This window comes from Pristis pectinata, chromosome 9 (assembly GCF_009764475.1).
Source record: "Pristis pectinata isolate sPriPec2 chromosome 9, sPriPec2.1.pri, whole genome shotgun sequence".
NCBI lineage: Eukaryota > Metazoa > Chordata > Chondrichthyes > Rhinopristiformes > Pristidae > Pristis > Pristis pectinata.
The window spans coordinates 10,570,929-10,583,430 of record NC_067413.1 but is presented as its reverse complement, the minus strand read 5'-3'; the positions used below and the strand labels follow the sequence as shown (position 1 = coordinate 10,583,430).

The 12,502-nt window shown below is 41.9% G+C and overlaps 1 protein-coding gene across 2 annotated transcripts in view; it reads right to left on the bottom strand.

Annotated features, from left to right (window-relative positions):
* Positions 1-12,502, bottom strand: part of ldlrad4a (low density lipoprotein receptor class A domain containing 4a) — a 199,850-nt gene that overhangs the window by 165,855 nt on the left and 21,493 nt on the right. The window lies entirely within an intron of this gene.

Sequence of the window (12,502 nt, the reverse complement as noted above, 5' to 3'; positions counted from 1 at the left end):
AATCCCATAGCTTTTGTTCCTCTTTCACCACTATGCCTGTGCAGCTGGTGATCCACACAATCATTTCCTACAATTATATAGAGCATAAAGGAGGAGGTACTTGATGCTTTACAGCGAATAAAGGTAGATAAATCCCCAGGGCCTGACAAGATATTTCCTTGGACCTTGAGAGAGACTTGTGTAGAAATTGCAGGGGCCCTGGCAGATATATTTAAAATGTCCTTAGCCACGGGTGCGGTGCCAGAGGACTGGAGGATAGCTCATGTTGTTCCATTGTTTAAGAAAGGCTCGAAGAGTAAACCAGGTAACTAACAGGCCAGTGAGCCTGACATCAGTAGTGGGTAAATTATTGGAAGGTGTTCTGAGAGATAGGACATATAAGTATTTGGACAGCCAAAAGTTGATTAAGGATAGTCAGCATGGCTTTGTGCGTGGTAGATCGTGTTTAACGAATCTTGTGGAGTTTTTTGAGGAGGTCACTAAGAAAGTAGATGAAGGTAAGGCTGTGGATGTTGTCTACATGGACTTTAGTAAGGCCTTTGACAAGGTCCCACATGGGAGATTAGTTCAGAAGGTTCAGTCAATGGGTATCCATGGAAAGGTTGTAAACTGGATTTGAAATTGGCTGAGTGGGAGAAGACAGAGAGTGGTTGTGGATGGTTGTTTCTCAGATTGGAGGCCTGTGACTAGTGGTGTGCCTCAGGGATCTGTGTTGGGGCCATTGTTGTTTGTTGTATATATCAATGATCTAGACGATAATGTGGTAAATTGGATTAGTAAATTTGCGGATGACACTAAGATTGGAGGTGTAGTGGACAGCGAGGAAGGCTTTCAAAGCTTGCAGAGGGATCTGGACCAAATGGAAAAATGGTCCAGGAGATGGCAGATGGAATTTAATGCAGACAAGTGTGAGGTGTTGCATTTTGGAAGGACAAATCAAGGGAGGACATACACAGTAAATGGTAGGGCACTGAAGAGTGCGGAGGAACAAAGGGATCTGGGAGTTCAGATACATAATTCCCTGAAAGTAGAGTCACAAGTAGACAGGGTTGTAAAAAAGGCTTTTGGCATCTGGCATTTATAAATCAAAGTATTGAGTACAGGAGTTGGAATGTTTTGGTGAGGTTGTATAAGTCATTGGTGAGACCAAATTTGGAATATTGTGTGCAGCTCTGGTCGCCGAACTACAGGAAGGATGTCAGTAAGATTGAAAGAGTGCAGAGGAGATTTACTAGAATGTTGCCGTGTCTTCAGGAGTTGAGTTACAGGGAAAGACTGAGCATGTCCGGACTTTATTCCTTGGAGCGGAAAAGAATGAGAGGAGATATGATAGAGGTTTACAAAATGATGTGGGGCATAGACAGAGTTAATGCAAGTAGGCTCTTTTCACCTAGATTAGGAGAGATAAGTACGAGAGGACATGGCTTTAGGGTGAAAGGGGAACGGTTTAGGGGGAACATTAGAGGGAACTTCTTCACTCAAAGAGTGGTGGGAGTGTGGAATGGGCTGCCATCTGATGTGGTAAATGCGGGCTCACTCTTAACTTTTAAGAGTAAATTGGATAGATACATGGACGAGAGGGGTCTGGAGGGGTATGGGCTGGGGGCAGGTAAATAGGACTAGCAGAATAATGTTTCGGCACAGACTAGAAGGCCAAATGGCCTGTTTTCTGTGCTGTAGTTTTCTATGGTTCTATGGTTCTTTGGTTAGACCACAGCTGGTGTAGTTTTGATCCATTTACTCAAAGGAGGATGCGCATGTTATAGAGGTGGTGCAATGAAATTTCACCAGAATGGTTCCAGGGGATGCAAGTCTGTCACATGAGGAGAGACTGAAAATAGCTAGGCCTCAATTTTCTCCCATTCGGTACAATGAGAGGCGACCTCATGAAGTCATGCAAAATACTTAGGAAGCTGGGTAGTGTAAATACTTTTCATATTTCTTTGCCATAAAGAAGGCATTCATTCTAGCAACTATGACAATTTACAAAACAATCTCATCAATTCCATTCCTCCACTTATTTCCTAGCAACCTATTTTCTCATGCATGCCCATTAACAGCCCCTAATTCTCCCACCAGCTACATATGCTTGGAGTAATTTACACAAGTCTATTAACCTGTCAACCAGCACATCTTTGGGCACGTGCAAGGAAACAGAAGCACCTAGGGGGAAGCCTAGATGATCATGGGGAGAACGTACAAATTCAACACACCCTGCACCAGAGGTCTGAATCACACCCAGACCGCTGGAGATGAAACAGCTGCATGACATGGAGCACAAGTGTATCACCCTAGATGCAGGGAGGATGTTTCACCTGGGAGGAGTACAGAACCAGGGGTCACACTCACAAAATATGGGGTAGGCCATTTAGGACTGAAATGAGGAGAAATCTCATCACTCAAAGATGTTAAGTCTTTGAAATTCTCTACCTATGAAGGCTCATTCATTGATGCATTCAAAGACGAGATTGATACATTTGTGGATACAGGCGACCCCCACGTAGGAGGGGATGCACCCCCAGAAAACCATCCGTATCACTATTTCCGTAACACAAAACCCTATTTCCCATTGAATCACTTGTTATAAGTGGAAATGCTGTCTTACAGGATGTTTATGCCTGAACAGTAATGATGAGTACACAGCTGCTAGTTCACGGCAGAGGGGCCACTGAAGAGATTAGCTTTAGAAACTGACAAGGCAATTGCTTAAGTGGCCAGCAGCTGCATTTAAAGAGACAAGTAACTGCAGATGCTCATCACCTTCCAGCCTTCAATTTGAATAGAGAGATATACTAATGAGGTAACCCCCAACAAATAAAAGTGGTCATTTATGTTTACAACTTGCACTTAAACTTGCTGGCCCTGTTTCAGACACCTTGAGGATAAATAATACAAAAAACTCTAGCAAAATAAACCTTCGACTCCAAAAAAAAACACACCTTATCTGTGTGTGTGTCAAGAAATGCAATTTGAAGAAAATAAAAACAGGCAAAATTAGTTGTTTCTTTTGCATTGTGTGTTTATTTAATTCTTTCTCCACATATGTTCTGTAAAAGCAAATTTTATTCCATATCTTGGATTTTTGGGTAGCAATTTATGAATTCCATATGGACGAATTTCCATAACCCAAACGAAGGAGTTGCCTATATTAAAGAACCAACAGATATGGAGTTCGGTTAGAAAGCGGCACCATAGTAATATATCAGCCATCATATTATTGAACAGCAGAGCTAGGTTCAAATGGCCTTTCCCACTACTTCTTATGTTCTAATGCACCCTTATCTCCACCTTCAATACCACTGTATGATAAAATCTTCATGTTTTTCATTCTGTTGTTCCCCAGTCTTCGTAAATTCAAGGTTCCCTCAAGGTTACCATGCAGATCGATAGGGTTGTTAAGAAGGAGTATGGTGTGTTGGCCTTCATTTGTCGGGGGAGTGAATTCAAGAGCCACGGGGTAATGTTGCAGCTCTATAGAACTCTGGTTAGACCACACTTGGAGTATTGTGTTCAGGTCTGGTCGCCTCATTATAGGAAGGGTGTGGAAGCTTTAGAGAGGGTGCAGAGGAGATTTAACGGGACGTTGCCTGGATTGGAGAGCATGTCTTATGAGGATAGGTTGAGTGAGCTGGGGCTTTTCTCTTTGGAGAGAAGGAAGATGAGAGGTGACTTGATAGAGGTGTACAAGATGATAAAAGGAATAGATCAAGTGGACAGTCAGAGACTTTTTCCTAGGGCAACAAGGGCTAACATGAGGGGGCATAATTTTAAGGTGATTGGAGGAAGATATAAGGGGGATGTCAGGGGTAAAGTTTTTTTTTACACAGAGAGTGGTGGGTGCATGGAATGCACTACTGGCAGAGGTTGTGGGGGCAGATACATTAGGGACATTTAAGAGACTCTTAGATAGACACATGAATAATAGAGAAATGGAGGGCTATGTGGGAGGGAAGGATTAGATAGATCTTGGAGCAGGATAAAATGTTGGCACAACATTGTGGGCCAAAGGGCCTGTACTGTGCTGTAATGTTGTATGTTCTACGTTCCTAAATCTGATGGATATAAAATTAAACATATCTGCCAAATAAGCTAAGCAACCAGCACCAGATCTGACAAAACACATTTCATCAAGACTAATTCCCCTCCTTCCTCAGATTGAATTGATTTGTAACTTCCACACCTCTAACCTCACTATCCTCCACAACACCCAACCCAATTTCCATTTCTCTAATGCCAATTCATTGTGCAAACACTAGGTCAGGCAAAACTGTTTTCCAACAATGAGGGAGGTTATGGATGTGGCTTGGGGTGCACGAGCTCTTTAAAAGGGTTTGTGGGCAGAACCACAATTAGTTTCATTGTACAAGTTAAAAAAAAGTAGATTCTAAGAGCAGCCTAACTTCAATCAACCAAACAGCTTCTTATAACCATGGCCAATGCATAAAATGATTTTCAATAGAAAAGGAAACTATAAATGTTATTCAAGATCTGCCAGTTACCTGTTGCATAAATCTGATGATTTTTTTTGTTAAAAAGGTGCCAAACCCTTAATGTGTATTGCATACTTGTAACTCACTTAGCACTCAGTATGTGTTCCCAGGAACAAGAGCACTGAAAGGGGTCTCTATAGCAATATAGAAAGAGATAGATTACTCCTACCCTTCCTCCTGTTGCAGGGCTGCTATGCAGGATTCTGACATGAATGACTACCCTCCACATCAATGAATTGGGCGGCACAATGACACGGCAGTTAGTGCTTCTGCTGCTGAGCTCCATCGACCCAGGTTCAATCCTGACCTAGGGTGCTGTTTGCACATATTTGCCCATTATCCCCATGACAATGTGGCTTTCCTTTGAGTACAGGTGGTTGATAGGAGAACCTGCGGTGGAGTGGGGGTGGGTGGTGGTGGAATAAGAAGAGAAAACACTGCAAATAAGCAGAAGAATAGGACTGATAAGATTGTTGAGAGCTAGCAAGGAGTCGATGAGCCAATTGACCTCTTTCTGCATTATAAGAAAGTATGAGAATCTTGCACAGCTCAGTGTGCAGAGACTGGTGTTGGGCACCAGAGAGCATAGCCACTCAGCGGTGAGAATGTGGTGTCTCCCCTTATCTTCATTTTGCTGCACAGCTCTTCCCAGCCTAGAGATTTCTCATGAAATTGAGAGGAAGAAATAGCAGCTTCCATCACATCCAACAGATGGTAAGACAGATGATAAGATCTAGGCAGTCTACCAACACATGAAGCAGCCACTGACAGTCACTGTGCTGGCAGGGTGCAGCCCTGAGCCCCACATCTCGGCACTGAACAGCTGCACTGTTCACCCCAACCTGCCCAACACCAGCATTCACATACACCCTCTCCACACCAAGCCTTAAAGCAATGAGCCCTCAATTTATTTGCTGAGGGTGAGCCAGTAGAGGGCAGGGATTCTCAGCAGTCTCCCAGCACAATGCTTGAATCAGTGCTGCACGTGGCACAAAGTGGGGTACCAGTGTAAACCAAGTTAACTGCATTTTATTTAAAAAGGCAGTCTTTTACACCTTCCTGTCAGAGGGCAAATATTTCTTACTCCCCTATATCAGCAATAAATTAGCTGGATACATTTCCTCATCCAACCTCATTCTTTGCAGCATCAGCTTTATCTGAAAATACAAGTTCACAGACATGTACCTGTTGCTAATAAGAATCATAGAATTCTACAGCATAGAAATAAGCCCAATGGTGCAATTTATCCATGCCGATTGTGATGGTTATCTATGCTAATCCCATTTGCCCTCATTTGGCCCATATCCCTCTACATTTTTCCTATCTAAGTACTTGTCCAAATGCCTTTTAACATTGTAATTGTATCTACCTCTACCACCTCATTTCTAACAATCCTCTGTGGAAAATCTTACCCCTCAGATCTCCTTTAAATTACCCACTTTAAACTGTGCCCTTCATAACTTTATAAACCGCTATAAAGTCATCCCTCACTCTCCTACATTCCAGTGAGAATAAACCCAGCCTATCCAATCTCTCCTTTTCATTACAGCCCTCCATTCCAGGCAACATCCTGGCAGATCTCTTCTGCACTCTCTCTATTGCTACCACATCCTTCCTGCAGTGTGGCAACCAGAACTGTACACAGAACCCCAAATGTGGTTTAACCAATGTTTTGTACAGTTGCAACATGGCATCCCTGTGAAGGCTAATGTACCAAATCCCTTCCTCACCTCCCTACCCAACTGTCAGTCAGCTATGGACTTGAACCCCAAGTCCCTCTGTACATCAATGCTCCCAAGGTCTAATGTCCTACCAGAATTTGTCTTCACAAAGTGCAATACCTTATACTTGTCTGTCACCAGTCTGCCCAAATTTCCAGCTGATCTATGCCCTCCTTCACTACCTACAATACCATCAATTTTCGTGTCATACCAATCCTTGCAGTACACCACTTATTACAGATTTGCAGTCAGAAAAACACCCATCCACCCTCAGCCTCCCATCACCAAGCCAATTTTGGATTTTGCCAACATGCCTCAGATCCCTTGTACCTTAACCTTCTGGATCAGCCTACCATATGTGACCTTGTCAAAAGCCTTATCACGTTCCAGCCTTCAGTTTGAATGGAGGGACATACTTTCAAAGCCACATCTACCGTGCTGCCTTCATCAATTTTCTTTGTTACCTCCTCAAAAAATTTAACTATGCGAGACATAATCTTCCCTGCACAAAACCATGCTGGCTCAGGCCCACCTTTCCAAATGAACATAAATCCTGTCCCTCGGAATTTTCTCCAACAACTTCCCTAACACTGATGCAAGGCTCACCAGCCATAGTTTCAAGGCTTATCATTACTGCCATTTTTGAATAAGGGGTCTCCAGTTGCATGGGAAGGTGCCATGGGACAGGGAACAGTGGGTAGGAAATCAAAGAGTGAGACCAGGGAGTCGCCAAGTGAGCAGTCCCTGCCAAACACAGAAAGGGAAGCAGAGGGCAAGGTGTGACTGATGACGTGATCAGGTTAGAGCTGGCAGAAATTGTGAATAATAAAATATTAAATGCAAAGGCTAGTGGGATGGAAGGCAAGTCCAAGGGAACTCTATCTTTGTTCTGCCTTAAAGAGAGATGGTGAGAGCAGGAAATAGAGGAAATGCAGCTGAGGATTCCATCCACTATGGTAGAGAGGAAGCCATAATTCAGTAAGGAGGACATTTCAGAGGCACCAGAGCAGAAGGTGTCATGATTGAACAAATGTGATGGAAACAAAGAAACTGAGAAAAAGGAATTCCTTCCTTACTGGACACAGGGTGAGAGGATGTATAGTCAAGGTAGCTGTGGGAATCTGTGAGCTTGTAAAAGATGTTAGTGAATAGTCTATCGCAGAGACAGAGAAACCCAGAAAGGGAAGTGTCAGAGATAGACCACGTAAATGAGAGTAGGATGGAGATTGGCAGCACAAGTGATGAAATTTGAGTTCTGTATGAGTGCCAGATTACGGCACCAATGCATTCATCAACATTACTGTACCCAGTTTTATATGGAGCGAGACCCACTCCATCTGCCCATCACTGACAAACTCCACCCACTGGGTTGCCTCCCCCCTCTGCTACCATCTGCCCACCCCACCTCCCTTATTTGGTACCATGCTCCATCTTCCCTTCTATCAGATTCCGTCATCTGCAGCCCTACTGCCTCCACCTGCCGCTATTTGCACTCATCCCTCCTCTATCTGCCTATTACTCCTCCTCACCTAGATCCACCTATCACTTGCCAGTTCTTGGTCCATCCCTTCCCCTCACCTCATTATACTGGCTATCTCCCTTCTATCTTTCAGTCCAGATGAAGGATCTCAACCCAAAACGTCAACTGTTCTTTACCCTCCAAAGATGCTGCCTGATCCACTGTTCCAGCTGTTTGTTTTTGCTCTGGATTCCAGCATCTGCAGTCACTCGTATCTCCAAACTAACTGGAATGATCAGTAATTTTTTGACAAACTGAATTACCCTTTACCTTCTGAAAGGTAAATTTGCTCTTCCCTTAAAACCTTATTCATTCTAAGGACTAAATGAACCCCTTTTTACACATTCCTGAATCCTTTTTATTCTAACTCTACAATTTCTGATGCAAGGAGATTAAAACTGCTTAGTTTATTCCAGAACTGGTTCACCAATTTGCACAATGTCAACAATTACTATTCTGGTTTGAACTCTAGTGTTCTCAAGTTTGTCATGGGCATACATACCCAGCGTATAAATGCCATGAAAATTTGCTCCAGAGGCATCATAACATAAATTTCTTTATGAGTAACTGCCATTACTAAGTAAATCCAATTACTTTGAGTTTTTGACCAAGAAGCTCATTACACAACAATGATAACCTGCAGACTTGTGGGCAACCAAATCAGCACAAAGATGCTTACATGTTATATGAATGAGTGGGAGTAAATTTTTATTTATATTGCCCTACACTAATATCAATTACCAACCTGTCTACATAGTCTTGCCTCTTTCTACTCTAAATGTCAGCCAAGATTTGTCTCATCAACAAATTTGTTTCATTTAGACCAACTCATGGCAAAACATCATTCACAATATAGTGACAGTACCTGAACTAGTAACTCTCAAACACCAGAACATTTTTTCATTTATGGTCTTCATTTACCAAGCCAGCTAGCCAATTTGTATACTAGACCACATAGCTTACCTTTCTTATTGCCTTCTTGGACTGCACATGACTCATTATACAATTATACCGATGGGACATCTTCTAATAAAGCTGCAGAAATAGTATCATGAATGCCAATTCATATACCTAAATTTCACTTTGCAACAAGGTCGTGAACCCAAGAATTTCATATGATGCGCCAATATGTATAACCAACAGAAATTCTGATCAGGAAGGAAACTCCCATGTGAAACAATTATAAATCCATGGCAAAAAATTACATCAGGGCTGCTTCTCAATGGTAGAGATAATTATGAACTGCTTGAAGATTGCTCTAATAGTTTTACCTTTCAAAGAATCTGACCAGATTACAGGAACATTTTTGAATTAAGCTACTGATAATGAGAGACATAACCAAATATAATACCCAAAAGTATGATGCAAATTCACTGGTGCAGAGATAAATGCCAATACCTTGCTTAGTGTGCAAGATGATTTCCCAGAAATGAGGATACTAATGGGATTAGTGCTAAACTGAGTGATTATCATGTTATATATAATATACAGAGATGCATTACTAACAGCATTGCAGTGTCAGGAACCTTGCACAAATTCCTGCCCTATCCACAGCTGTCCAATGTTATGCTGGGAACCTGGTGGGAATCCAGCAATGAATCATCCCATGGTTTGACATACAGAGGCTGCCAGTGAGGGCTGGTGTTAGGCAGGCAGGGGTGAGCAGTATGACGGCAAGGTGCTAAGACATACACCGTGGCTGGCGTAGCAAGTGTGGGTATTGCTGGGGACCTTAAGAAGTTGGCTCCATATCTTGGCAGTCTGCCCAAATCCCAAGGGCTATTTCATCACTTCCTGTTGGATGTAATGGAAGCTGCTGTTCCCTCTTCTGCTTGGCTGCAGTTCTTCCCACCCAGAACATTTCTTCATAGTAATAATCTCAACAATGATCACTGGCCATTGAGCTTGTTACCATAGAGAAACCTCCAGGCTCGGAAGAACTTCACAGCCAAACAAAGAGGCACGAGAACAGCTTCCATCAGGTGATGAGAGAGACCATAGGATCTGGGTGGTCTGTCACCATATGGAACAGGTGCTGCCAGTTCACAATGGCCTGCACTCACTGTGCCAGCCAGTATGTACCCCTGAACCTAATATCTCAGCATTGAGCAACTGCACCACTGCCATCTAACACCACCCCTCACAGGCGGCCTCTCCACACAAAAACATGGGGTGATTCATTGCTGGGGTAGTCACCACTGGAGGGCAGGCATTCATACCAGGTTCTTTCACACAACAGCATGCAGCAACAATAAGCACAGGGGTCCATATCAAGTTCTTAGGAGCACACAACTCAAGCAGGTGTCTTTTTAAGGTACTGATGAGTACAAACATAAAAGTGTTCAGACTGAAGGACCAAGAGCGCTATATCAAATCAGCACTCTGAGGGAAAGTGCCATGTGGGATACCAGTGTACTAAAAAAAATTGCTTTACCTTACATTATTGATACAGATGTACTGTATGTTATAAATTATATGCCCTTCAGGATTTACAGTTTAAAAAATAGTAATTGATCTTTCAGTTTTTTTTTGCAACCCTATGATTAATTTCACAAATAATTGTTTTACTATAAAATTACAAAAATCCCAATTAATCTAAGATACACTGGAGCATTAGCAAGCCAGAATGCAGAATAAAACTAAGAGGCTAAATAACACCATCTGTTTGTCTTCTAGGCAAATATGTCAAAAACACAACATGTCCTTCAGAGCATGTTTCTTCCATATGCTACCTCTGGCAGACTAGCCATTTTTAAAAAAAGTCTTGGTCTAGACAGAAATGAAACGTACAATTCCAGAAGATAAAATCCAAGCTCATGTCAAATTAATCTGAGTTAATTGTCTGATAATTACCACTACTTCAGCTTTAGAACGGCCACAATTATTGTGCACATTTTATTGTAATTGTACTTATTTTCACAGGTCTGGGCAAGCAGTTACAGTATAGATCAGATGTAAATTCCAGAATGAACCAATCTGCTCCCAATGAGTACCGCAATCATGCGGTTTGACAAATAAAGGCAAGTGATATGGTAGTTTCCAACTTACTCAAAAAGTACTTTCTTTTTTGTATTACCAAATAATTGAATCAAGAGCAACACACAAAATGCTGGAGGAACTCAGCAGGTCAGGCAGCGTCTATGGAGGGAAATAAACAGTTGACGTTTCGGGTCCAGGCCCTTCATCAGGACAGGAAGAGGGCAGAAGCTAGAATAAGAAGGTCGAGGGAAGGGGAGGAGCACAAGCCTCCCCCTATTCCTTGTTCCTCCCTCCACTCCTCTGAGCCCCCCCATCTTCCTCCCACCCCACGTTTCCTGACCCCTCTAACTCTCCTCTGACCCCAGCTCCAAGCCCTGCCATGTCTCCACTATCCCCTCTGACCTTCCCCTCTGTGGTGGAACGTTCCATTCCTCACTTCCACCCATCAATTGCATCAAGATTTCTTAAAAGATTGTGGCTACATGCATTTTCTATTTACCCTTCACAGAGCAAAACTACAGCAATACCGAATTTATCCTCTTTTGCTCAGAGCTTAATACACTACAAACACTCTTGGCACAAAAACATTTTTTAAATGTGTACAGACTAAGGGGCCTCTTAACATTCCCTATCTCTCATCATTAGTTATCCAATAGAGAGAGTCATTTAAAACAATCTAAATCACATCTGAAGTAAAGAATATTTATGATGATGGTTCGAGACACTGAACATAAAAATACTTAACTTAAAACATGATACTTCCTTAAATCCAAAGAAAAGTACTTAATCATGTTTTAGCCATTACTCTGATCAAGTCACTTCAGCATTTCACTCAACTAAAATCAAAAGTGCACAGCACCAATGTGAAGCAATCTCCATTAACTTTCTCATCATTAGGGATATTATAAAGAATATGCAAGAATGCAAGAATTTTAACAAGGGAACTGAAAAAACCATATATAGATTATGGCAGAATGAATTTACTGCATTAGACTGAAAACTGAATATGGCACTTCCATAGAAGCCTGAAAGGCAGCAATAGGCAGAACTAATAGAGCAACATAAAAGTGAGTGGTTGCAAGACAAGTGACAAAACAGAAGATTCATTTTTGTACTTCTTTTCTTGTTATTTTACGCCTTTCCATCCAATCATCCATTGTTGTATTTGTTGATGACAGGAACTCTGCTAATGCCTAATGTTGCATTCTGCCATGTCACAGCTGCTACCAAGAGAGCCTAAACAAAAAAAACCACTGCAGTCTTGAAACCTTTCCTATTTAAAGCCTTCAATGTCAATTTACCTTACATCCTCTCTCATTAATTAGATGATTTCATCCTCATGTATGGTCTATGAAGGTTTGCAGCCTCCTGGACAGATACCCCTCACTTAAGTGCCAGAGTGTCTCCAACTTCCACCTAAGCTCAATGACTAAACTAGAAATTTATGACAAAGACATCTACTTTTAACATATTAGCTTAGAACAGTCTTATTTTCCACAAAGCCTCATATCCTGCACACTCAATGCACTGTCACAGATTAATTTATTTTACTTTTTTATTCCCTTATAAATAAATTAATTTAGTCACTAATTTACATTCAGCACATAAACAGTGGACAAAACGTTAAATATCTACCACTTCAAGTTGACTTGAAAAACATATTGGAGATAAGAAAAAACAAACTGCTGGAGGAACTTAGAAGGTCAAGCAGCATCTGTGGAGGCAAAGGGATGGTCAACATTTCGGGTCAAGACCCTGCATCGGGACTCTGTACAACTCTAAATATGCGATAA